This window comes from Rhinoderma darwinii, chromosome 1 (assembly GCF_050947455.1).
Source record: "Rhinoderma darwinii isolate aRhiDar2 chromosome 1, aRhiDar2.hap1, whole genome shotgun sequence".
In the NCBI taxonomy this organism is placed as follows: domain Eukaryota; kingdom Metazoa; phylum Chordata; class Amphibia; order Anura; family Rhinodermatidae; genus Rhinoderma; species Rhinoderma darwinii.
The window spans coordinates 380939204-380967149 of record NC_134687.1 but is presented as its reverse complement, the minus strand read 5'-3'; positions in this window follow the sequence as shown (position 1 = coordinate 380967149).

Sequence of the window (27946 nt, the reverse complement as noted above, 5' to 3'; positions counted from 1 at the left end):
CCCAATACCGTATTCTGTAAAAGTTGATCCAGACAGTCTCCAGCTGTGTTTGGAGAATTGCTTGTATAGCAATTCCATTAACTTGCACTCTGGGGAATTGCTGAAGTAGTGATTCCTTGACATAATTACAAGCCTTGACAGCAGTCAGGTAGGGTCTAAAAAATATATATGGTGTTACATAAGTGTTGTATTACATGGTGTTGTGTTATTTCCATGGAGATATACAAATGTTTTATCTACTCTTTGACAGTTTAAATACTTAGCTAAAATTATTCCCTGCAGTACGGTTTATGGAACTTCCAATAAAAGTTTTGTTTGGTCTAATTTTTATGCAATATTAAGGAAAAAGCAGGTATAACTGTAGGGCATCTGAAATACTCTATCTAGAGAAAAGATAAAGTACCAATGCTCTCAAATCAAGTCCTTTAATGAAGAAAATACATTTTTCAAATCCTAAAACATCATATGGCCCGTTTAAGTTTTAATACTGAAAGTATAAGGGGTTGTTTCAAAGGGATTTAGCAATTTTTACCTTAAAACGCCCCTCGGTGGTTATAGACTTTGCGCAGGGAATCACCAAGTTTCAAGCCTTGGAGTATTCTCTATTAGCAATCACTAACAACTTGCAGATGATATTTCCAAAGTGTGGTACCAGAATCGATAAATAAAAGCGAGTTCAGGGCAGATACAGGGTGTCACGTAGCGGGTTAGTGGACCCACTAGGCCGCACCGACGTAGCTGGGAGGCAGCTGGCCAAACAACAGGAACCCCAGAATACAAAGTCCCGCACAAGGGTACCTAGATAGTCCAGACAGTAGCCGCAGATGGCACAGATGGAGCAGGTATTGCCAAACGTGGCGTATGCCACAGGTGCCACAGGTTGCGCCAGACATGGCGAATTCCTCAGGACGTGGCAGATGACACAGGACGTGACACGACTCCGACACTAATAGGCACAGGAACAAGAACAGCATGGGTTACAGGAACAGGTAACAGGGCACGGGTAACGACTGGAACAGGAAACACTAAGGGACCATTTGCAAGACAGACTGGGAAAACTAACAACGCTCAGACAAGGATCAGAAGGCCTGGGGCCTTCTTATAGACCAGGAAATCATGGGCCGTTGATGATAATGATTTCCTGATGTGCGCGCGCTGGTCCTTTAAGGCCGGGGACGAGCGCACGCGCGCGAACCCTACGGGACACAGCAGGACGGAGCGGAAGTGAGTGGTGGCGTCTCCTAGGAAGGAGATGGGGATCAGCGCTCACGGATCCATGGCTGCGGGCGTCGGGAGGTGAGTAAACCCGACGAACCGTGGCCATGGAGGCTACACAGGGCAGGCAGCTCTCAACAGAAAGAGTCAGGAAACAGTCTAGTTTAAATCTAAAATTGCAAAAAATAAACATTTTCACAAATGAACAGGAACCAAGGTGTAATGTCCGTGGCTGCGTGCTGTCCACTCCAACCTCCCCCTGACAGCTGCAGCCACGACTCGGCAAGCGCTGGCCCCAGCCTCCTCCTCAGGAGACGCCAGCGCTCGCGTCCACTCACCTCTGCCGGATCCCATAGGGTGCGCGCGCGCACGCTCATGCCCGCTCTTAAAGGGGCAGCGCGCGCACCGGACCTCATTGACGAACTTTGACCCGTGAGTACCCTGGACTATAAGACGGGTCCAGCCCCCTAACTCCATGCCTGAGCGTTGTTGTGTTCCTTATAGTTTGTCTATGTGATGGCCTCCTAGTGTGTTTCCTGTTCCAGTCCCTGTCCCTGTACCTATTCTTGTTTCCAGTTCCTGTTCCTAGCAATCCATAACTTCCTGGTCTAGCACGGAGCTGTGCCAAAGTCGTGCCGTGCTGCATCCACGTCTGACCTGCTAAACCTCGCCTGACGTCCGCCTGCTACCTAGGTACCAGCCGTGCCTTCCCTGCTGCTGTCTGAGCTGCCACAGATACCTATAGTACTATAGACAATCACCTGCTCCCTGTTGGCCAACTGCCTTACCGCCAAGGCGGTACGGCCCAGTGGGTCCACAGACCCTTCGTGACAGTCCGCTATTCCAAGACTCCCAGCCCTGCGGTGGCCTCCAGCGGCCCCTCGGACATCTTTGAGGTCAAGGAGATCTTGGACACCAAGAGAGTGAGGGGAAAGACTTTTTATTTGGTGGATTGGAGGGGGTTTGGTCTTGAAGAGAGGTCCTGGGAGCCAGAGGAGAACCTCAATGCCCCTACTCTTCTGAAGAAGTTTCTCTCTCGCTCTGGTCCCAAGAAGATTGGTCCACAGACCCTTCGTGACACAAAGAAACTTGTTGCTCATTTAGGGTGTGTCAGTTCTAAGCAGATTTAAAAAAATCAGAGGTTTTCAGCCATAGTCTGAGCACCAACAAGCTCACATACACCTGTCTACTTAAGAAGCCACATGGCACCTGTGCTCACTTCTATGGAGATTGAAAAAAGGGGGAGAAAAATAGGACCACAATGTCGCTGCTGTTGATATAAATTGGAATGAACAATGTTCATAATTTAATGAGTAAAACAACAAGCTTGTTCTTTTACTCATTAAATTATGAACATTGTTAATTTTCAATTTATATCAACAGCAGCGCCATTGTGGTCCTTTTTTTCTCCCCCTTTTTTCAATCAACTATCCACAGGCAGCATCCCCTGGTTGTTGCGTACGAGACCTAGGCAGCAGCTTTTAGCACTGACCGTGCGCCTTCACCGCAAGTGTTATACCTGCCAGTATTTCACACTTTCAAAGTGAGCACCAATCGTGTTTATCTTATTCTCCCTGTGTACCAGGTTAATTTGCACCATGTGGCGCCGTGTCTTCCTTTTTTCTCTGTTGTAGTTCACTTCTATGAAGAGCCCAGTGGCGGTTGTGAGACAAGGAGAGTGAAATCAGCAGCACAGGTAGGTGCAGATGGCTGCATCCCATTATAGTACATCTTCTTTGTCTTGTTAGGGAAGCGCAGAAGAAATCTGCAGGTGAGTGCAGGAGCATTAAAGTGGTTGTCTCATGACAGACATTTATTTCATATCCACAGAATATTAAATAAATGTCTGATAGATGCAGGTCCAATCTCTGGGACCCGTCCAGTCTGGTGAGATGGCTGCTGGCCGCCACAACCATTTAGAAAATTAGAGCAGAGCAGGAGGGGATTCTGGAAACACCTGAGCTACGCTGTTTCCATAAGTCCCATAGTAGGGTATAGGAGTTACAAAATAGCGTAGCTCGCTGTGCTATGCTGTTTCCGTAACTTCCAAATAAAAAATTTGTCCACCGCCACTCAGATGACAACAATTTGACGATTCAGGAAAGTCCACAATATGGACCCAAGGATGATCATGTACTGGAAGTGGAAGGAGGAGGTCCGCAGGTGTCTGGTGGGTGGATTTATTTTGTGCACAGGTTTTATTTTGTGCAAGCTGTGACTAAGGGGGCAATTTTTTAAGTCAAGGCGCTAATAGGGACTTTCACAGCTCAGCTATACTTTCAAATTTACTTCCTTGGTAACAAGGCAGAGACAGGAGTCACAAGGGTTTTGAATCCCAAAAAATGATAGCTTTTAGCCCATGAGGCAGGGGCCTGGACAGAACCAAAGAGTTTTTGGATTGGATTATCAATCTATCTGTAGACACAATGGGCCCCATTTACTAATGCTGTCTAATAGTTAGACAGCGTAAACTTAGACCAGGCAGGCACAAAATATTCCTAATTTATCAGTGGTGAATGCTGCATGGTCATTTTGATGCATCTTGCAGGACCTGTTTGATGTTATTCTCTTTTTCCTATACCACTTTTAATTTGGCTTATTTTGTGTCAGAATTATTTGTAAATGTTTTGGCACACATTGGTGCAATTTAAGCAACAATCCCTTTCAAGCAAGCCACGCTCCCTTTTCGAGACACTTTAAATAAGTGTCTAGTGATTGCACCAAAATGGAGAATTTTTCGACACAGACACGTAGTATATGTGCCCCTATGTATCCCAGAAATGGCAGCTGCGAAACCTTTAACAGGCACTTCTCGAGTTAAACATACAGCGTATTCTCTCTCGGGCACTAAAGCACAGTCTTTACATGTGCATGATGTGACTGGGTATCTGGGGAGAAAGTGAGAGATGTTGTCTAGGTAGACAACCACACAGGTGTTGAGAGGTCCTGGAAAATGTAATTTACAAATTCCTGGAAGACAGTAAGAGCATTGCACAGCCCCAATGGCATGACTAAATACTTGAAGTAGCCATCCCTCGTATTAAATGCTAGTTGCACCCCTTTAAGGCCTGTTTATATGTTTACATTTTTTTAGACCACCAACTAATGATCATTACCAAAATTATTACTATCGTACTGAAGAAATTGGAGGACAACTATTTACATGTAAACATTTGACAATATTTTTATGTAGGAATGACCAATTTTCATGAAGGATAAACATTGCTTTTATTATTTATCATTTATCGTTTTGTGCATTGAGGCCCCATGCACACGAACGTAAAAACGCCCGTAATTACGGGCCGTAATTACGGCACGTTTTTACGGGCCCATGGACTTCTATTGGCCACGGGTACCTCCCCGTATGCTTACGGGACGGTGCCCGTGCCGTTGAAAAATATAGAACATGTCCTATTTCAGGCCGTAATTATGGCACGGGCAGGCCCATAGAAGTCTATGGGGCTCCCGTAATTACGGGTGACTACGTGTGTGAACCCGTAATTACGGGAGTGTTGCTAGGCGACGTCAGTAAATAGTCACTGTCCAGGGTGCTGAAAGAAACGATCGGCAGTAACTCTTTCAGCACCCTGGACAGTGACTTCCGATCACAATATAGATCAACGTGTAAAAAAAAAAGACGTTAATACTTACCCAGAACTCCCTGCTTCTTCCTCCAGTCCGGCCTCCCGGGATGATGTTTCAGCCCATGTGACCGCTGCAGCCAATCACAGGCTGCAGCGGTCACATGGACTGCCGCGTCATCCAGGGAGGTCGGGCTGGATGTCAAGAGAGGGACACGTCACCAAGACAACGGCCGGGTAAGTATGAATTTCTTTTACTTTTACCTCGGAAAGGGCTGCCCCTTCTCTCTATCATGCACTGATAGAGAGAAGGGGCTGCCGATTAGTGCAGTGCAATTTTGCAGCGAAAACGTGCCCGTAAATACGGGTGGAATACTGGTGACACCGGACCCGTATTTACGGGCACGGGACCGTAAATACTGGTGCATTACGGGTCGAATACGTGTGACCAAGCACCCGTATTTATGCCAGTATTTACGGGAGGGAAAAAATACGTTCGTGTGCATGAGGCCTGACACTAATGAATTTACAATTAAAATTATTTAGATTTGTTTGAATTATAACAATCATTGTCACATGTTAACAAGCCCTTAGCTTCCTAGCAAGAGGTGAAGATTTCCTGTGTTTTATGTGGCCTCAAATAAGTTTGCATAAAGAGAAATGTCTTCAGTGTGTGTGACTTGGGCCCACTAGATTAAATTATTCTGAATACACACCCTCCATCTGTACAGAACATGTGCATGTGCACTTCTGCATCCTAAATGCTTTCTAAACTATACTGTTATTATTGCACAAACAGGTCTTGTAATACTTGACTTATTTGATTAGATAAATTCTAATTTGTTATTTGCAAATCAACTCTAGCAGCAGGAGATTAGCTCCAAATCATCTTCAATTGAAAAAGTATAATAACATTCCTAATAAAAGGGGATAGTATATGCCACCAGTTTCGTGTATCCCTTCCACCCGGTGGCATTGCTGTTGTTTCTCAACACTCAAAGTAATGGTGGGGGAGGCACAAGACCAATGACTAGAGTGGTTTGATAAGGAAATTATAATTGTTTTTTCTTCAATTTTGACATAGGTTTTACATTTTGTGGTGAAACCAATTCCAAAACAAACTAAACTGCAGCCGCTATGTGTGGCTTTAACCTAAAAACAGCACGCATTATGTAAATGAAATCAGCGGAGAGTAGTGTAATTTACTAAATTAGTGTATGTTCACACATAGTGATTTTTGCAGCAGTTTTAGTACATTTTATTGTCAGTTTCACCTAAAACCAAGGCAAAAAAAATAATTACCCTACATTCTCATGTGCAGTTTTTGCTGAGGTTTTTTGCTACAATTTGTTTAAATAAAAATGAACAAAAAGTATATAACTATAATTTGCAAACAAAGCATTAACAATTGCAACAAAAACTACACGTTTCTAAAAAGGCAAGTTTGAACACAGCCCAAAAGGATTCTAAGAACATTGCCTCTTACATCCGATCCAAACTAGAATCATTTTGTGTGATTTCCGACATTTCCTGCAAAAGAAAGATGCGCTCATTGCTTCAGTAGCAGCAAGCACACAAATTTATAAAACCAGGTAGGTAATGAAGAAGATGCCATCTTGGCTCCCAGTGTACCACGTGGTGTGTTGTCACCTCAATATATTTTATATGTGTCGTAATATAGATATTCTAATACAAACTCTTGCTAATGAATGATTAGCATACATCTTCTTCAGTTTTAAGCTATTTTCCTGTGAACGGGATAATGTTCATTACCCCAATACATAATATTTACGGAGAGCATCCTCATTCTGTCAACAAGGTAAGCGATTTGGGTTAAGTGATATTTTTTAACCACATTCCCCACAGCTAAATACACATGTCTCACATGAATAAAACCGTATAATCAAAATTTTTGATTTATTACTTGACCTGTATGCAACATACTTCTTGGCAAATCTAGCTGGGTTGGTTGAAGATGCAAAGAAGAAGTAATTAGTGTCTCCTTTATTTGCTATGTCATGAAAGTTCAGGCCAATTTGTTTCTTCTCTATTACTGATGTATAATTTATAGTAACACTTGAAAAGTGGTTATTGTATTCAAGGATAAGTATCTCGATTATGAGGATTTAATATGAAATCCACATTAAAAATCTTTCTTCAAACTATATTATAATGAGTGTTGTATAGAGAGCCCAAGTCAAGGTCTACTGAGAACTACCTTGAAATGATGTTTGTGTATTGAGTTGTAATAAAACTTTTTATGAGAAGATAATCAGTATCTGAGGATCACTACCAACAGTGTTACACCTGCCTGTGATTAGATTTTTATAGGACACATACAACCAATTGTCATCTTAATCCTCAAGATGTTTAGATTTGCACTGGATTATGTTGCATTTTAATGATTTCCACTTGAGAGTTTTCAAAAATGTAATAATGTGTATTTTAAGGGTATGTGCACACGATGAGAGGCTTTTACGTCTGAAAAGACAGACTGTTTTCAGGAGAAAACAGCTGCGTCGTTTCAGACGTAAATGCTGCTCCTCGTATTATGTGAGGCATCTTTGACGCCTGTAATCTTGAGCTGCTTTTCATTGACTTCAATGAAGAATGGCTCAAATTACGTTGCAAGGAAGTGCCCTGCACTTCTTTGACGAGGCAGTCAATTTATGCGTCGTAGTTTGACAGCTGTCAAACGACGACGCGTAAATGACAGGTCCTCGGCACTGTACGTCGGCAAACCCATTCAAATGAATGGGCAGATGTTTGCCGACGTATTGTAGCCCTATTTTCAGACGTAAAACGAGGCATAATACGCCTCGTTTACGTCTGAAAATAGGTCGTGTGAACTCAGCCTTATGGGCTATAGTATAAATGAGAGTGGTTCCATACGTTATACTTTTTTACAAAACCAAATTATTATAGGTAGATTATTCGTGGTGTTGTATATCCCCCACCTGGATTATTGTGAATTCACTTCTCCGTAGTATCAGAATAAAGAAAGAGTAGATCCGGAGTACTAATTAAATACTCCGGATCTACTCTTTCTTCAAATTATTATAGGAAAAATAGATCACTTTGCTTATATTAGTGATGGTCGCTGTGGATTAGAAGTGCTATTACTTGTGTAATCAGAGTTTTACAACGCACCAGTGTTTTTCAATCTTCCATTTTGTTCAGTAGCTTTAAAGAGAACCTTTCACTACCCCAGACATGTGAAGCTGAGTGTACCATTTTATAGGCGCTGCTGCACAGACCTTGGTGCACTTTGAATTAGCTGTGTAGCCTCCGCCGTTTTGGAGACATCGTTGCCATTATAATTGGCGCTCGATATGTAAATTAGCCCCTGTACTGTCAGTGGGGTGTTTCTTGGCATGGAAAGGGCAGGGGGCGTGATAGTCAGAGCTCTGATACTGTCCAATCAGCTGCGGACAGTGTCAGAGCTCGGACTATCACACCACCTGCACTTTCCATGTCCAGAAACGCCCCACTGACAGTACAGGGACTAATTTACATATCAGGCGCCAATAATAACGGCACCGATATCTCCAGAATGGCTGAGGCTACACAGCTAATTCAAAGTTCCCCAGGGTCTGTGCAGCAGCGCCTAAAACATGGTGCACTCAGCTGCACATGTTTTGAGTAGTGAAAGGTTCTCTTTAAGCAGGAAATGCATTGGTGTGTATAGATTTTGTAAGAAAACAGTTAGGTTGTTATACATTTGTCAACATCAATTTTGTGATTTTAAGTTGTTTTTTTCTGTCTTTGTATTGTAGTGTAATTAAAGGGGTTTCTTCACCCAATCCTAGATAAAAAAAAAAACCAAGTCTTAAAGGTAACCTGTCACTAGGTTTGGAGCCACTAAACCACCAGCATGCATTTTTGGAACTGGGGTTTAGTGTTCCAAACTTGCCCGTTTCAAAAAGTGCCATTTTAGTTAGTAAAGTAACTTACAACTAACTCAGAGGAGTCCAAGAGAGGAGTCCAGTGGCATCGGGCACATGCGCATTGCAAACATAAAGCTGAAGGACAGTACACCTCGCTTCACTGCGCATGCACAGTGTACTGTCCTCTTCTTCATGTGTGCAATGCACCCAATGCCACTCCCAGACTCATCTTGGAAAATTGTAAATTACTTTATTAACTATTTCAGAAACTACTGTTTTTGACCTGGCAGGTTTGGAACACTAAATCCCAGCTGCATGATGGTATTCTGGTGGTTTAGTGGCTCCAAGCCTAGTAACACGTTCCCTTTAAAGATGGTTTTAGTGCTCGCAGAGTGCTGTTGTAATGGTTTTTGTTATGTATTGGTTGCAGTTACTGCATACGTGCACCTGCACATTTATGTAATTTTATTAGGATGTGCTGAACAACATATTTGTGAGTGTTTTGAATTACAGTAAAGCTGGTTCTTACATACCCTGAGTTCATTATGCAGGCTCAGGCCCAGGAGAGAGCTGTCTTTATAGGTTAGGGACCCACTTAAAAGAGGGCACCCTGTTTAGGCAGATGGGCTCACACAATATCAAAATGTGCGCTAAAAACCTAACATTTGTAAGTATAAAAAAACAGCAGTAATACAAAATAATCTAAATGCAGTGCATTTGGTGGTCATAGCATTTGCAGATTGATGTTGCAATAATTTTTTTTATCCTTTAAGGAGTAGCTATCATGAGTTTTTAGGCCCCTAAACCGGCGCCATACCCGTAACACCGGACAGGAATAGGTTTATAAAGATGCCCCTGTATAATTTGTATGTTTCCACATTATGCAGTCCAGTCCCTAGCCCTTCCTGGCTTCATTGATGTCAAGCAGTCCGGGATTTGGAGCTGACTTATAATAAGGTGTCACGGTCTATGGGACGTAAATCCATATATCCCAACTTTCAAGTATCACAAAGAGGGACAACTGATGCGGCGCACACGGCGATTTTTTTCTTTTACGCCACACCTCTAATCCCACTCAATCTTCGCTCATTCACACCGGTTCAGCCCACACAGTATCATGCTCCCATAGTGCCTCCCATTCAGTATAATGCAAAATAGCTGCCCCCATAAAATATAATGCCAAATAGCTGCCACCATACAGTATAATGCCCCCATAGATGCACCCATACAGTATAAACTCAACACAGATGCACCCATACAGTATAATGCCCACACAGATTCTCCCATGCAGTATAATGCTCACACAGGTGCCCCCATGCAGTATAATGCCCAAACTAATTTCCCCATACAGCATAATGCCCCATAGCTGCCCCATGCAACATAATGTCCCCTTAGCTTCTCCATAAGGTATAATGCCCCGTACAGTATAATGCCCACACAGATGCCCCCATACAGTATAATAAACCATAGCTGCCCCATACAGTATAATGCACCATAGCTAGCCCCATACAGTATAATGCACCCCTAGCTGCCCTTATACAGTATAAAGCCACCAATGCTGCCCCTAGTGCCAGTGCCCACATATAAAGTGCCAGTAGATAGTACCACAGTGCCAATTTGTCCCGCCTTGAAGATAGTGCCACCCCCTTGTAGATAGCGATACCCCCCTGTAGATAGAGACATTGGGACTCCCTCTGGGAGCGGAATCCCCAGCCAGTCCATAGGCCGGGCATGCCGTTCCTAGTGAGAAGCCCTGGTGTCACTGTCTATATATGGACAGTGACGTCAGTGGCTACTCCTTGAGCGGAATCCCCGTTGCCGCCCCTGACGTTAATGTCCATGTATGGACAGTGACCTCAGGGGTTCCCTCTAGGAGCAAAATCCCCGGCCAGATCATCGGCAACGGGGATTCCGCTCAATCAGTAGCCACTGACATCACTGTCCATATACGGACAGTGACGTCAAGGGCTTCCCCGAGCACAGCGCTTAAACTAGCGCTGTGCTTGAAGAGTCCTCGGTGACTGGGGGAGCTCTCTCTGCTCCTCCGCTCTGAACTAATTCTAATGCAGGGAGCTGATAGTTCCCTGCTTCAGCATTGGGTTCAACTATCTGCGTCCTGAGGATGCAGATACAGTTGACAGCGGGACACCGCCCGGAATTCGAGACTGTCCCCCTTGAATCCGGGACGGTTGGGAGGTATGCGGAAATCAAGCCAGGAAAGGTGTGTTTAGGGATGCATAACTCTTCAGAATATCAGCACCACCCAGATGACTCTTGAATAGAGATAAGCGAACCGATTCAATACGAATAAATTTCAGTCCAAATTTCCCAAAAGTCCCGCTGAAATCTTTGAGACTTTTGGGGTTTGCGGCGCACAAATCGGCAAAATGGCAAGTGCCAGCCAGAATTTTACAGGTTAGAGAAAAAAAGAAGGAAGAAGAGGAGATACATTATTTTTTTTATCTTACTCACCACCTTCCTGGTCTCCCTTAGCGATGCATCGCTGCCAGCTTTCTCTGGTTGGCTGTAGCGGTCACATGGGACAAAACAACGTAATCTCAGGAGGCTGGCAGGGACACGTTATTACAGAAGACCAGGGAGGTTCAGTATGTTTTTTTTATTTTTTATTTGAGTGGCAGAATCACAATTGCCCCGATAGCCCTGTTTGACTCTCTGATGTCTTCTAGGACTGTATCCAACTTGGATACAGTCCTAGAAGACATCAGAGAGTTAGACAGGGCAGTCGGGGGACTGGCGTTTTGTGGCTAATTTTTTTGGACCGTAACAAATTTTGGGGTGACTCTATCAAAATTTTGGTAAATTTGCTCATGCGCGCTTTTATACTAGTTCTTTCTCTACAACGGACAGATTATACAAGGGCATCTTTATAAACCTATTGCCGTCCAATATAACGGTGGCGGTTTCGGGGGCCTAAAAACCTCATGACAGGTTTCTATTATACTATTGTTTGTCACGATCTGTGGGTATGTGGACCGACTGCGGGGTCCAACGTAGCGAGATAGCAGCTGGCCAAACAGTGTACCAAGTCAATGTCTATATAGTCCAAGCACAAGGGTACCTGTAGCAGTTCAGACAGTAGTAACGGCTAGACACAGATGGGAACTTGGCAGCAGACACCAGGCGGGGTCTAACACAGCAGGCGTGACCGGTGGCACAACACGACTCCAACTTTCTAAGGCACAGGAACAATGGTAGCACGGGATACAGGATACAGGTAGCAGGTACGGGAACACTGGGAACAGGATAATACTATGGGACCATTTGCAAAACTAACACAGGTTAACACAACAACGCTCAGGTAATGAATGAAAGGGCAGAGCCCTCTTTATAGTCCATGGTGATCATGGGCTAATTACAGATTTTCCACGTGTATGTACTGGCCCTTTAAGGCTGGACATGAGCACTCTACGGGAACTAGTGCAGCAATGTGGAAGTGAGTGCCCGCGTCTCTCAGGAGGGAGATGCCGCCCCGCACTCACTTGTCCATGGCCGCGGCCGTCGGGGGGGGGGGGGGGGCAGGTAAGCACGACGGTCCACAGCTCTGGACGTTACATTGTTGAAATAGTTCTCCATAAATCAATAGTACAAGTATAGATAAGAAACTTTGTTAGATATTTTATTACAGAAAATTCCTCTTTTTCCACTTACCATACTCTTCTTCCTCCCTCCCGTCTCATGCATTGATCATTAACTCTGACTTCACTGATAAAATCTGTACACGAGGCAGCAGGACGAGACCAATTTTCAGCTTCACGAAGAGCTCAGGTTACAGCTACTGCCCATAGAAGTCTATGGAGAGGAGAGGGGTAGTAAGAGGAGGGAGCTGCTGCAGAGGAGAGAGAGGGAGAGAGATACATACACTTCTACTGTTTCTACTATCTCACCCCAGAGCTGGATTCACAGCTGCAATGCTGTATAGTGTCCTCCATGCTGCTCCTGGAGAAAAAAAGAGAGAAGGAGAGATAGATAGTTCTCTCTGTGCAGTTTATGGAACACATAAAAAGGAAAACCGGACTATTAGATCTGGAGCCTACAGAGGGGAATAACCGCTGATAAATGTAGGTAAAAGTCATATATCATGTTATTCTTCGTGTACACACACATGACAAAAAAAAAAATCACTCAATCTAGGAGCGTAACTAGGAAAGACTGGGCCCCATAGCAAACTTTTGACTGGTGCCCCCCTCCCCTGGGTGTCACACAACCCCCCCTTGTAGATAACGCCATATAGCCCCCTCTGTAGAGAACGCCATACAGAATCCCCCCCTGAAGGTAACGCCATGCAGAGTCCCCCCCCTGTAGGTAAGTCCATGCAGAGTCCCCCCCTTGTAGGTAACGCCATGCAGAGTCCCCCCCTGTAGGTAAGGCCATGCAGAGTCCCCCCCCTGTAGGTAATGCCATGCAGAGTCCCCCCCCTGTAGGTAACGCCATGCAAAGTCCCCCCCTGTAGGTAAGGCCATGCAGAGTCCCCCCCCTGTAGGTAACTCCATGCAGAGTCCCCCCCTTGTAGGTAACTCCATGCAGAGTCCCCCCCTTGTAGGTAACTCCATGCAGAGTCCCCCCTTGTAGGTAACGCCATGCAGAGTCCCCCCCTGTAGGTAAGGCCATGCAGAGTCCCCCCCCTGTAGGTAACTCCATGCAGAGTCCCCCCCTTGTAGGTAACTCCATGCAGAGTCCCCCCTTGTAGGTAACGCCATGCAGAGTCCCCCCTGTAGGTAAGGCCATGCAGAGTCCCCCCCTGTAGGTAACGCCATGCAGAGTCCCCCCCCTGTAGGTAACGCCATGCAGAGTCCCCCCCCTGTAGGTAACGCCATGCAGAGTCCCCCCACCGTAGGTAACGCCATGCAGAGTCCCCCCCTGTAGGTAAGGCCATGCAGAGTCCCCCCCTTGTAGGTAACGCCATGCAGAGTCCCCCCTGTAGGTAATGCCATGCAGAGTCCCCCCCTGTAGCTAACGCCATGCAGATTCCCCCCCTGTAGGTAACGCCATGCAGAGTCCCCCCCCTGTAGGTAACGCCATGCAGAGTCCCCCCCCTGTAGGTAAGGCCATGCAGAGTCCCCCCCTTGTAGGTAACACCATGCAGAGTCACCCCTGTAGGTAACGCCATGCAGAGTCCCTGCCCTGTAGGTAACGCCATGCAGAGTCCCCCCCTGTAGGTAACGCCATGCAGAGTCCCCCCCTGTATGTAAGGCCATGCAGAGTCCCCCCCTGTATGTAAGGCCATGCATAGTCCCCCCCCTGTAGGTAACGCTATGCAGAGTCCCACCCTGTAGGTAACGCCATGCAGATTCCCCCCCTGTAGCTAACGCCATGCAGATTCCCCCCCTGTAGGTAACGCCATGCAGAGTCCCCCCCTGTAGGTAACGCCATGCAGAGTCCCCCCCCGTAGGTAAGGCCATGCAGAGTCCCCCCCTTGTAGGTAACGCCATGCAGAGTCACCCCTGTAGGTAACGCCATGCAGAGTCCCCGCCCTGTAGGTAACGCCATGCAGAGTCCCCCCCTGTAGGTAACGCCATGCAGAGTCCCCCCCTGTATGTAAGGCCATGCAGAGTCCCCCCCTGTATTTAAGGCCATGCAGAGTCCCCCCCTGTAGGTAACGCCATGCAGAGTCCCCCCCCTGTAGGTAACGCCATGCAGAGTCGTCCCCCCCTGTAGGTAACACCATGTAGAGTCCCCCCTGTAGGTAAAGCCATGTAGAGTCCCCCCCTGTAGGTAACGCCATGTAGAGTCCCCCCCTGTAGGTAACGCCATGCAGAGTCCCCCCCCTGTAGGTAACGCCATGCAGAGTCCCCCCTGTAGGTAACGCCATGGAGAGTCCCCCCCCTGTAGGTAACGCCATGCAGAGTCCCCCCCCCTGTAGGTAACGCCATGCAGAGTCCCCCCCTGTAGGTAAGTCCATGCAGAGTCCCCCCCCCTTGTAGGTAACGCCATGCAGAGTCCCCCCCTGTAGGTAACGCCATGCAGAGTCCCCCCCTGTAGGTAACGCCATGCAGAGTCCCCCCCTCTAGGTAAGGCCATGCAGAGTTCCCCCCTGTAGGTAACGCCATGCAGAGTCCCCCCCTGTAGGTAAGGCCATGCAGAGCCCCCCCCTTGTAGGTAACGCCATGCAGAGTCCCCCCTGTAGGTAACGCCATGCAGAGCCCCCCTGTAGGTAACGCCATGCAGAGTCCCCCCCCTGTAGGTAACGCCATGCAGAGTCCCCCCCTGTAGGTAAGGCCATGCAGAGTCCCCCCCGCTGTAGGTAACGCCATGCAGAATCCCCCCCTGTAGGTAAGGCCATGCAGAGTCCCTCCCTGTAGGTAAGGCCACGCAGAGTTCCCCCCCTTGTAGGTAACGCCATGCAGAGTCCCCCCCTGTAGGTAACGCCATGCAGAGTCCCCCCCTGTAGGTAACGCCATGCAGAGTCCCCCCTGTAGGTAACGCCATGCAGAGTCCCCCCCCCTGTAGGTAAGGCCATGCAGAGTCCCCCCCTGTAGGTAACGCCATGCAGAGTCCCCCCCTGTAGGTAACGCCATGCAGAGTCCCCCCCTATAGGTAACGCCATGCAGAGTCCCCCCCCTGTAGGTAAGGCCATGCAGAGCCCCCCCCTTTTAGGTAACGCCATGCAGAGTCCCCCCTGTAGGTAACGCCATGCAGAGCCCCCCCTGTAGGTAACGCCATGCAGAGTCCCCCCCCTGTAGGTAACGCCATGCAGAGTCCCCCCCTGTGGGTAAGGCCATGCAGAGTCCCCCCCCCGCTGTAGGTAACGCCATGCAGAGTCCCCCCCTGTAGGTAAGGCCATGCAGAGTCTCCCCCTGTAGCTAAGGCCATGCAGAGTCCCCCCCCTGTAGGTAACGCCATGCAGAGTCCCCGCCCTGTAGGTAACGCCATGCAGAGTCCCCCCTGTAGGTAACGCCATGCAGAGTCCCCCCCTGTAGGTAACGCCATGCAGAGTCCCCCCCTGTAGGTAACGCCATGCAGAGTCCACCCCCTGTAGGTAACGCCATGCAGAGTCCCCCCCTGTAGGTAACGCCATGCAGAGTCCCCCCCTGTAGGTAACCCCATGCAGAGTCCCCCCCTGTAGGTAACGCCATGCAGAGTCCCCCCCTGTAGGTAACGCCATGCAGAGTCCCCCCTGTAGGTAACGCCATGCAGAGTCCCCCCCTGTAGGTAACGCCATGCAGAGTCCCCCCCTGTAGGTAACGCCATGCAGAGTCCCCCCCTGTAGGTAACGCCATGCAGAGTCCCCCCCCCTGTAGTTAACGCCATGCAGAGTCCCCCCCCCCCCATGTAGGTAGGGGATACATGTGTGATCGCTGGCAGCGATAAGGAGAACGGGGGACCGAAAGTCCCCCGAAGTTCTCCATGACTAACCTCTGACTTCCGGCGACTGCGCAGCTGAATAAAAATGAAGGGAGCGCTGGTTACGCATGCGCACAAGCGAGACCGGCGCTCCATTCATTTGTACGGAGCTGCCGACACAGACACCGGAAGTCCGAGGTTTGTGATGGAGAACTTCAGGGGACTTTTAGTCCCCCGTTCTCCCTATCAATGCCAGCGATCACACATGTATCCCCTATCCTGAGGATAGGGGATACATGTCTTTTTTGTTTAATAGCAGAGCGGGGAGATACCTCCCTGCTCTGCCGTAGTGTTCAGTGGCGTCGCGCTGTAGCAGCCATAGCGGCAGCTAGCGGAGCCTCCGGCCAAGGTGGGGGCCCGTGCCGGCAGGCGACATGGGCCCCCTCATGCCGCGGGCCCCGTAGCAGCCGCTACGGCTGCTATGGCGGTAGTTACGCCACTGACTCAATCAATCAATCAATTAATCAATCATGATAGGTATGCTCATGCTCATTAAGGCTGTGTTCACGTCAGCGTTGCCTTTACGTTGAGGGGTTCTGTCTGAGGTTTCCGTCGGGTTAACCCCTCAACGGAAAGGCAAATGAAAACCTTAGCTTCCGTTTACTTCACCATTGATCTCAATGGTGACGGAAACGTTGCTAAAGTTTTCAGTTTGTCACCGTTGTGACAGGGTTCTGTTGTTTTGACGGAATCAATAGCGCAGTCGACCCCTTTTGCTTTGAGGAAACCCGACGGAACCCCTCAACGTAAAGGCAACGCTGATGTGAACAGGCCCTAGCTATTATGCCCCGAATTCAAATCAACTTCACTTTTTTAAGCGTAAGTGGCATAAGTTGTATCCTCTAATAAATGGCCCACTTATTCTTGGGGCTGGTTGTAATATAGCTCTAGATTTTTCTCTGGATAAATCCAATGTGACCTTGGGTCGCTTGATATCTCCCTTGTCGGCCAGTTTAACAGTAGTTTGCGTCTTTCATTCTACAGGTATGGTGAATGCATGGAGGGAATGCAACCCTACCATTTGTGATTATACGTACTTCTCCCCAGCCCACAAGATCCATACTCATATAGATAATTTTTTCCTCTCTTCTTTTCTCATTCCGGAGATACATGATGCCCGCATACAGTATATCGGTCATTTATGCCAGGCATGTTGCCCGGTAATAATGGAGGAGATTAGGTACCACAAGGCCCTTGGAGTATATAGTATGCGTTTCATTATCCTAGAGCGTTTATTGCCCCATATAAAATTCATCATCCTCGACTGTAAAGCCGTTATATCATTAGTAATGATATTTATGGGTAAGGCTCAAAGGAGGTATAAGATTTTGGGAAGTAAGTTCATTTTTGTAGCAGCAATACTGCCAAACTATGACAGTGAGTAATGCGGCCACGATAATAAGTCAGTTTACAACTGTCTGATCATGGGAGAATAGTTTGTCTTATAAAGAGTGTCTATCGAGGATGTCAATTTAACTCCTAAGAAAGTGAGGGAACGAGTGGCCCACATTGGAACTCAAAGTTAATTTTGAGCAGTTTGGTCAGAATTTTCGGTAAGCCTAAATTTAGTGCCACAGACTTATGATTAATAACTATTAACCATTATAGTTTACCGAAATAATACTGATAAGATTTGCCATCCCTGAGTTCCCCTTCTAATTAAAAATGGGTCAGAACGTAAACCCTTGCCACATACCTTTGGGAGAGGAGTATAATCCTCTTAATAAAGCAAGAAAGTGTGTCCCAAAACCCATGTGAGTGAGCATATAGATTAAATAATCCCAGGAGAGGGAATCAAAGGCCTTCTGAACATCAAGGCTCAGCAACATACCTTGGCGTGGACCCCCCTATGCCCCCCTGAGCGTGCCACTGTGATGATGTCTATCGCCAGTCTAATCTGTTCACAAGTTTGCCGATCCGGAATAAATCCTGCTTAGTCTTTATGGATATAATCCTCAATTTAATCTTGGTCCCAATATTTTCATCATTATTTTAAGATCTACGTCGTAAACAGAAAATCTATTTTCCAAATAGAAAAAAAAATTGTTTTCTTTAATTCACCAAAACATGGACATGCGGTTTTGATACCTGCAACCACTTCCTCTTGTATGAAAGCAGAATCCAATTTATCCCTATCAAGATGGGTAGGGCGTTTCGGAAGTGCTTGTTGGAGGAATAAGTCAGCAGCTGGTTCCGAGAAGGAAGAAGGTCTATCATAAAGCTTGGAGTAGAAGGAATGGAATTCTTTTACTATTTTTTGTGGATTGTGAGATAAGGAACAGTCGTACAGGCGTAATTTAGGCAATGTTGTGTTGTGTAGGCGAGGTGAAAGACGACGGATCAGAATGGTACCAGGTTTTTCACCCTGAGAAAATAGACGGTGATGCGACCACCATAAACTTTTCTCGGCCCAACTGGTCAGATGAATATGAAGGTCTACTCTGGCCTCTACAAGTTTCTGTCCAATTACCTTAGTTGGAGAGGTTTTAAATTGTTTAGATGAGTTAAACTTGGCCTCCGTCACGATCTAGGGGTATGTGGACCTGCTAGGCTGATCCACGACAGCAGCCGTTACAGCCTCTTTCTCGTTCAGTTACAGTTTGGAGTCCTTTTTGCGTTTCGTGGCAATCTCAATAAGTTTGCCGCTAATTGTAGCTTTATGTGCTTCCCGGTTAGTTATGGGAGATGTATCCTCAGGGATATTGAGTAGGAAGTAAGAGTCAATTTCATTTTTAATGGTCTTAGCTAATAAGGGTCCTGCTAAAATGAACTCGTTAAGTTGCCACATTAAAAAAGGGGATTTTAAACATAAGTTCCATATGTGGCGTCATGATCTGATCAGGGAGTTGCTGATACAGTATATAATGTAAGCTTTTATAATAAACTCTTTTAGCTGCCAATAAAACGATTGCCAGGGCATGGATGACTCCCAGCATTCCATTTGCTCATGTCAAATCTAAACTAACGTGGATAATGATCAATGACCAATCAAGTAACATTCTCTCGGACTACCTGGAGAAATTTGATAAGATATGGGGCCCATGGAAAGCTCTTCTGCCACTATAGTACTTAGGCCTTACTCACACGGACGTGTCCGTTTTGCGCGCGCAAAAAACGCTGCGTTTTGCGTGCGCAAAAGGTCCGTGTGGCATCAGCATATGGTGCGTGGCTGCGTGATATTCGCGCAGCCGGCATCATTATGACACTCTGGTTTTATGTTGACAAACAGAAAAGCACGTGGTGCTTTTCTGTTTTCATTCATTCTTTTTACTACTGTAGCGCGCATCACGCGCGGCACCCGGAAGTGCTTCTGTGTGCCGTGCGCGATTTGCACGCCCCTATTTACTTCAATGGGTGTGTGCTGTGCGAAACACAGCCAAATATAGGACATGTCGTGAGTTTTACGCAGCGCACATATGAAATTCACTGACAGTCTGAACGGCCCCATTCACTAACATAGGTCCGTGCGACACGTTCGTGTGAATAAGGCCTTAATGTGACAATCCTTGTTCTTGTCAAGGGAGCTAAGCATTTGGAGGGTTGACCCTACCTACCTTTATTCCCTTCCTCTCTTCTTTAGCTTTTCTTCCTCCTTCTACTTCCTCCCCCCTTTTTTTCTCATCTCCCCTCATCTTCTTCTCTCTCCTCTTTCTTTCCTCTACTTTTTACTCTGCTTGCTTTACTTCTTATCACAAGTTTCTAGTCTACTCTCTTGATTAGTGCTAATGCGATAAAGTGACTATTAATATTAAGCACCGAGAAACTGAATGTTACATGTTATTGCTATATCTTATAGCATTCTGATATGTTTGGAACAGTTACTTATTCTACTCCTGTTCTGTCCAATGTTTTGAAAAATGTTAATAAAAACCATGAAAAACAGAATGATAGGTAAGCTTTGATATAACAGACATGGCTATACGGACATTTGTGCTTGATACTGAAGTTCAATCCTATTCAAGTTGCAGTACCAAGCACAGCCACACTTGTATGTATGGTGCTGTACATGTGTAACCAAGCCAAGCCGCTGCCCCGTCATTTTGCTGATTGTTGGGGTCCTGGGGATTTGGTCCCCACCTATCAAAGTTAATTGCCTATACTAAGGATAGGTCATAAATATTGACATACATATATGACGGAAGTAAGAAGGGGAAGTATAGGGCAAGCTCATGGGCTGAGCCCACTCTCTATGCAGTGGGTGTCAGCTGACACCCTTCTTTATTGGCTGGGATATGAAATAACCCTGATCCCAGCCATTTAAAGTCTTAGATGCAGCGGTCAATAGTGACCATCTCATCTAGGCCATTAGATTGCTGGGGCCCCATCTGTTAACCCATTGCCTGCCCGAAATAATATTGTGGGGTGCCATGGTGGTGCTCCTATTATTACATAAGTATTGCAGTATGTTGTGCATGTGGTCCAACGATTGCATGTTCAAGTACTCTAGCAATGAATTCCCCCACAGCTGCCATGTTGGTGCTCCTATTAATACATAAGTATTGCAGTATGTTATGCAAGTGGTCCAACGATTGATTATTTTGCCATATAATGTACTAGGAAATGGGAAAAAAATTATTTGTGGGGTAGAAAATAAAAAAAATAGCGATTCCTCCATAGTTTTTTGCACTTAGTTTTTACGGAATTCACTGTGCAATTAAAACAACATGTTAACTTTATTCTGTGGGTCAATACGATTACGGCAATACCAAATATATATAGTTTTTTCTATATTTTACTACTTTTACAAGTAAAAACCTAAGTGTAAAAAATAAAATTTATGTTGTGTCGCCAAATTCTGAGAGCCATAACTTTTTTATTTTTCCGTCGATTAAGTGGTATGGTGGCTTATTTTTTGCGGGATGAGCTGTCGTTTTTAATTATACCCTCTTGGGGTACATGCAACGTTTTGATCACATTTCATTTAATTTTTGTGGGAGATGAGCTGACCAAAAAAGAGCGATTCTGGAGTTTACATTTTTTTTTTTTACGGCGTACACCGTGCAGGTTAAATAATGATATATTGTAATAGTTCAGACTTTTACGGATGCGGCGAAACCAGTTATGTTTATTTATACAATTTTTTACTATGCTCTAGGGGGAAAATGGGAAAAGGTTTTTTTTTTAACTTTTAATTTATTCTTATTTTTTTTACATAAAAAAACACTGTATTTTACTAATTTTTACTTTTTTTATTAGTCCCCCTGGAGGACTTCAACCAGCAATCGTTAGATCGCTTGCACTATATACTGCAATACTAATGTAGTAAATCGTGCAGTATATCGTGTAGTATATCGTGAAGTATATTGTGATTCTGACAGGCTTCTATTAAGCCCTGCCTGAGGCAGCACTTAATAGGAGCACAAAGATGGTGAACCTGGGGGCCTTCATTAGGCCCCCAGGCAGCCATAGCAACCATCGCCACCCCGCGATTGCATTGCGGTGCCGCGATGAGCTTTTAGAAGGGGTCGCCTCCCTCTTTCTAACGATTTAAACGCCGTGGTCGCTATTGACCGTGACATTTAACGAGTTAAATGAGCGGGATCGCTCGTTACGCTGAAGTGTCGGCTGTAACATACAGACGACACCCGCTTCGTATGAAACGGGTTCACTTCTGTGAGCTCGTTCCATACTTCCCCTACCCGACTTTGGCGTATGGATACGTCAAATGTCGGGAAGGGGTTAAAGGTTCAAAACAGCCGCTTTTTCCATTTCCCCCCTAAAGTAATGAAAAAATTTAAAAACAATTAACATAGTTGGTATTGTTGCGTAAGTAAGTCCGATCTATTACAATATAAAAAAATATAACCTGCCGGTTGTTTGCTGTAAAAATAAAAAAATGACAGAATTCGGCAAGTGATCAAAAAGTTGCATGGACCCCAAAATGGTACCAATGAAAACTACTTCTTGCCATGCAAAAAACAAGTCCTATCACACAGCTCTATCGATGAAAAAATAAAAAAGTTCTGGGTCTCAGAATATGACAACACAAAACTATTTTTTTTAAACAAATTGTTTTGATTTTGTAAAAGTAGTAAAATATGAAAAAAAACTATATTAATATTTTTTTAGCTAGAATTATATTGACTAGCAGAATAAAATTAACATGTCGTTTTTACTGCTCGTCGAATACTAAAAAAACTAAAACAAAAAACTACGAAGAAATTGTTGTTCCTTTACCTCCTACAGCAGCATAATAAGGGTATGTTCACAAGGCTTATTTTCGGCCGTTTTTCAATTGCAATGGGAAAACGGCGTTCTGTTCCGACGAGCCATGTTTTTTACGTGGCCGTTTTGAAAAACGGCCTCGTAAAAAACATGGGCGCTAAAAGAAGTGCATGTCACTTCTTCAGCCGTTTTTGGAGCCGTTTTTCCATAGGCTCAAAAAACGTCCGCGAAAAATGCAGCAAAAAACGCAAGTGGCTTAAAAAACGTCTGAAAATTAGGAGCTGTTTTCCCTTGGAAACAGCTCTGTATTTTCAGACGTTTTTGAGTTTGTGTGTGCACATACCCTGATGGGAGTATTACTGCCACTGTGTACCAGTAGGACAGATGTAATTTTTTATTTAATCAAACTAATTAACTAGAGTCCCCTCCCTACATAAGGACATCTAGCCCCTCCCACTATGTGTTTTATTTCTGTCCTGTGGATTTGGATAAGATGGGTTGCTTGTTTGCTTTTCATGGTGTTACTGTTTTCATTTGTTAGGGTATGTTCACACGCAGTGTTTTCAGACGTAATTCGTGCATTTTACACCTCGAATTACGCCTGAAAAAAACGACATCTGCCCATTGCTTTCAATGGGTTTTACTGTGTTCTCCCACGAGGTGTAATTTTACACGTCGCTGTCAAAAGACGGTGCGTAAAAAGACGCCAGCGAAAAAGAAGTGCCTGTCACTTCTTGGGCCGTTTTGGAGCCGATTTTAATTGACTCCATTGAAAAACAGCTCCAATAACGGCCGTAAATTACACCGCGAAAAACGCGAGTTGTTAAAAAGGGGTCTGAAAATCAGGAGCTGTTTTCGCTTGAAAACAGCTCCGTAACTTCAGACGTATTTTGGTCACTGCGTGTGAACATACCCATATGCTCCTAGATTCCTGGGAGGTGTACAAAGGGTACTGTAACCCTATGCAATCTGGAGACTACTGCTGCTGCAGCCTGCTATTAACCCCTTCCCTCTTTTGCCACTTTTGACCTTCCTGACAGAGCCTCATTTTTCAAATCTGACATGTTTCACTTTATGTGGTAATAACGTCAGAATGCTTTTACCTATCCAAGCGATTCTGAGACTATTTTCTCGTGACACATTGGACTTTATGTTACTGGCAAAATTTGCTCGATATGTTCAGTATTTAATTGTGAAAAATATCAACATTTTGCGAAAAATTGCAAAAATTTGCATTTTTCTCAACTTAAATGTATCTGCTTGTAAGACAGGCAGTTATAACACACAAAATTGTTGCTAATTAACATCCCCCATATGTCTACATTAGATTGGCATCGTTTTTTGAACATCCTTTTATTTTTCTAGGACGTTACAAGGCTTTGAACTTTAGCAGCAATTTCTCACATTTTCAAGAAAATGTCAAAAGGATATTTTTACAGGGGCCAGTTCAGTTGTGAAGTGGCTTTGAGGGCCTTATATATTAGAAACCCCCAAAAAGTCACCCTATTCTAAAAGCTTCACCCCTCAAAATATTCAAAACAGCATTTAGAAAATGTCTTAAACCTTTAGACTTTTCACAGGAATTAAAGCAAAGTAGAGGTGAAATTTACAAATGTAATATTTTTTTGCAGAAATAAATTTTTAACCCAATTTTCTTTATAACACAGAAAGTTTTACCAGAGAAATGCAACTCAATATTTATTGCCCTGTTTCTGCAGTTTTAGGAAATATCCGACATGTGCCCAAAACGTGCTACTGGACTGAAACACCTGCCTCATAAGCAAAGGAGCAACTAGTGCAGGGGTCTCAAACTCGGCCGGGTAAGTAGGCCACATATAGAAAAATGGGAAGTTGACGGGCCACATTACTTTCAAATTTGATACAATACAAAATTATTGTTAATCAATTAGTTATTTGATCTACTATAACACTACATTACTATAATAATAGCGCTAGGTTTAAAATTTGAGATATTTCTCCACGTGCTTATTTCAACAATCCAGTTTTCCAGTTTAAGTGTCGCTAAATGCAGTCCGGGGGCTCAGTTGGCAGTGTTTGGTAGACACGCGTCAAGATTGGGCAGCCCCTTTTTAGATAGTGCCCCAGTGCCCTCTGTGGATGCTGCCACAGTGCCCTTTGTGGATGCAGCCACAGTGCCCTATGTGGATGCTGCCACAGTGCCCTCTGTGGATGCTGCCACAGTGCCCTCTGTAGATGCTGCCACAGTGTCCTCTGTAGATGCTGCCACAGAGTCCTCTGTAGATGCTGCCACAGTGCCTTCTGCAGATAATGCCACAGTGCCCTCTGTAGATAATGCCACAGTGCCCTCTGTAGATAATGGCACAGTGCCCTCTGTAGATAATGACACAGTGCCCTCTGTAGATAATGTCACAGTGCCCTCTGTAGATAATGCCACAGTGCCCTCTGTAGATAATGCCACATTGCCCCCTGTAGATAATGCCACACACCCCTAGATAATGCCATAGTGTCCCCTGTACATACTGCCACAGTGCCCTCTGTAGATGCTGCCACAGTGTCCTCCGTAGATGCTGCCACAGTGCAGGGCACTAGTATAGGCTCTGCGCCAGAACTCTGGGGAAGCCATTAACATCAGTGTCCATATATGGACAGTGATGTCAGGGGCTTGCCCAGAGCTGGAGTCCCGGAGCAGAGCTGTTTCTAGCACTCTACCTGGGATTCCAGCTCTGCTCCTGACATCACTATCCATATAAGGACATGGATGTCAGGGGCAACCCCAGAGCTGGAGTCCCGGGCAGAGCCTATACTAGCGCTCTGCCCGGGACTCCGGCTCTGGGGAAGCCCCAGACATCGTGTGTCCATATGTGGACAGCGATGTCAGAAGATTCCACAGAGTCCCGGAGCAAAGCCGATACTAGCGCTCTGCCCGGGACTCCGCTCTGGGGAAGACCCTGACACACTGTCCATATATGGACAGCAATGTCAGGGAATTCCACAGAGTCCTGGAGCAGAGCCGATACTAGCGCTCTGCCCGGGACTCCACTCTGGGGAAGACCCTGACACACTGTCCAAATATGGACAGCGATGTCAGAGAATTCCACACAGTCCCGAAGAAGATCCGATATTAGCGCTCTGCCCGGGATTCTGCTCTGGGGAAGACCCTGACACACTGTCCATATATCGACAGCGATGTCAGGGAATTCCACAGAGTCCCGGAGCAGAGCCGATACTAGCGCTCTGCCCGGGACTCCGCTCTGGGGAAGACCCTGACACACTGTCCATATATGGACAGCGATGTCAGGGAATTCCACAGAGTCCCGGAGCAGAGCCTATACTAGAGCTCTGCACGGGACTCCGGCTCTGAGGAAGACCGAGACATCGCGCTGTCCATATATGGACAGCGATGTCAGGGAATTCCAGAGTCCCGGAGCAGAGTCTGTACTAGCGGCTCTGTGTCCCGCGGGCCGCAGATGACAGCCCCAGGGGCCGCATGCGGCCCACGGGCCGCGTGCTTTAGACCCCTGACCTAGTGGATTTTGGGGCCTCATTTTTATTGCAATATATTTTAGGCACCATGTCAGGTTTGAAGGGCTCTTGCGGTGCCAAAACAGTGGAAATACCACAAAAGTGACCCTATTTGGGAAACTACACAGCTCAAGGAAATTATCTAGGGGTATTGTAATGACGGGGAAGGGAGACAGACAGGTGAGCCCTAATCTACCCGCCACTCAGTCCCTGCCTACTTGCACGGCCCGTCCTAGGTGACGGCGTACAACTGGCCAGGCTGTGATAGGTTCTCCCACTCCTGAGCCTACCAGCCTGAGTGGTAGCAGATCGAGTCACTCTATCAGACCTAGGAGCAGGTGCAGACTGATTAACTACGGGCGTCGACACAGAAGCTGTGTCTGGCAGATCCTTTACAACGGGTAAACACAACAACGCTTAGGCACTGACTGAAGGGGCAGGGCCATTCTAAGGGTATGTGCACACACAAACTTAAAAACGTCTGAAAATACGGAGCTGCTCCTGATTTTCAGACATTTTTTTAAATCAAAATCGCGTTTTTCGCTGCGTTTTTAACGGCCATTTTTGGAGAACAGGGACAACATATCTTTAAGGCACAATACCTAAGAACAAAAACATATTCGAGCATGGCACAACGCAACAGTCCAGCTAACTTCACTTAGAGAATCAACACTACACATGCACGACAACAAGAGGACAGCAGGGCACTATTGTATAACGGGTGCAAAATGATGTCTAAGTTCACTTTTGCAGATGCACCCCCTGACACTCTCCTTGTACAGAACTCTGCATTACGTCTGACCACGGCTGCTCTCTCTACTTTTTTACCGAACACTGCATTATGTCTGACCATGTCTGCTTTCTCTTCTTGTGTACCGAACTCTGCATTTCGTCTGACCACGGCAGATCTTTCTACTTGTGTACCAAACTCTGCATTACATCTGACTATAATTGCGAACTGTGTCATTTGCCCCCTCCTGTTGTATTTTAGATCTGAGAACCAGCATTGTTACACAGCATTCCTCTGTATGTAGATCACAGATAATAGTGTTTTAATGGACAACAAAAATGTTTCAGACAAGACAAACTTCGATACACTGTATTTTTTGGACTATAAGACGCACTTTTTAGCAAGAATAAATCTTATAGTCGGCAGTCAAGGGGCCCGGCTGTGCCAGACCCCCCTGAACGCTTCCTTAACCCCTTCCCGACACATGATGTGTCGGCACGTCATGGAGCAGGGGTGGGGCGGTGTGATGTTTGGAGCAGGCTTACAAGCGAGCCCGCATGATACTCTGCAGGTGTCAGCTGTGTTTTACAGCTGACAAGCTGCTCTAATAGCCAGAAACAGCGATCACACTTTTCCTGGCCGTTTAACTAGTTAAAGGGGTTTCCCATGAGGGACATTTATGACATATCCACAAGATATGTGTCACGATCTGTGGGTATGTGGACCCACTAGGCCACACCACCATAGCGGAGTAGCAGCTGGCCAAACAATAGTCTATAAAGTCTATGCAAAGTCCTTAGAACTAGAGTACCTATAAGAGTCCAGACAGTAGCAGAGGCTTTGGCACAGATGGAACTTGAAATGGCAGATGACGCCAGACATGGCAGTTAATACCAGACGTGATATATACAGCAGGCGTGGCAGATGACACCAGACGTGGTGTTTTACAGCAAGCGTGGCACATGACACAATATGACCCCAACGCTGGATAAGACACAGGAACAAACACAGCAGGGTATACAGGAAGCAGGATACGGGAACACTGGGAACATAAGAACACTAAGGGACCATTTGCTAAGACTAGCATGGGAACACACAACAACACTCAGGCAGGAAGTGAAAGGGCAGGGCCCTTTTTATAGTCCAGGGTGATCTGGGGATAATTAGTAATTATTTGCATGTGTGCGAGCTGGCTCTTTAAGGTCCGGAAACGAGCGCTAGCGCACCCTAGAGGACACCAGAGCACCCGCATGTGCTAGCGTCTCCGAGGAGAGAGACGTCGGCATGAAGAGAGGAGTCTGCGGTCGCGGCCGTCAGGAGGTAAGGAGGGGCGGCGTCATATGTCATAAATGTCAAATAGATGCGTGTCCCACCTTTGGGACCCACACCAGTGGGACCCACACCTATCTCTAGAACGGGGCCCCATAAACCCCGTTCTAACTTTTTGTGCTCATGCTGCCTCCCGGTCACTTACTGATTACACGGTTGGAGTTACGGAAACA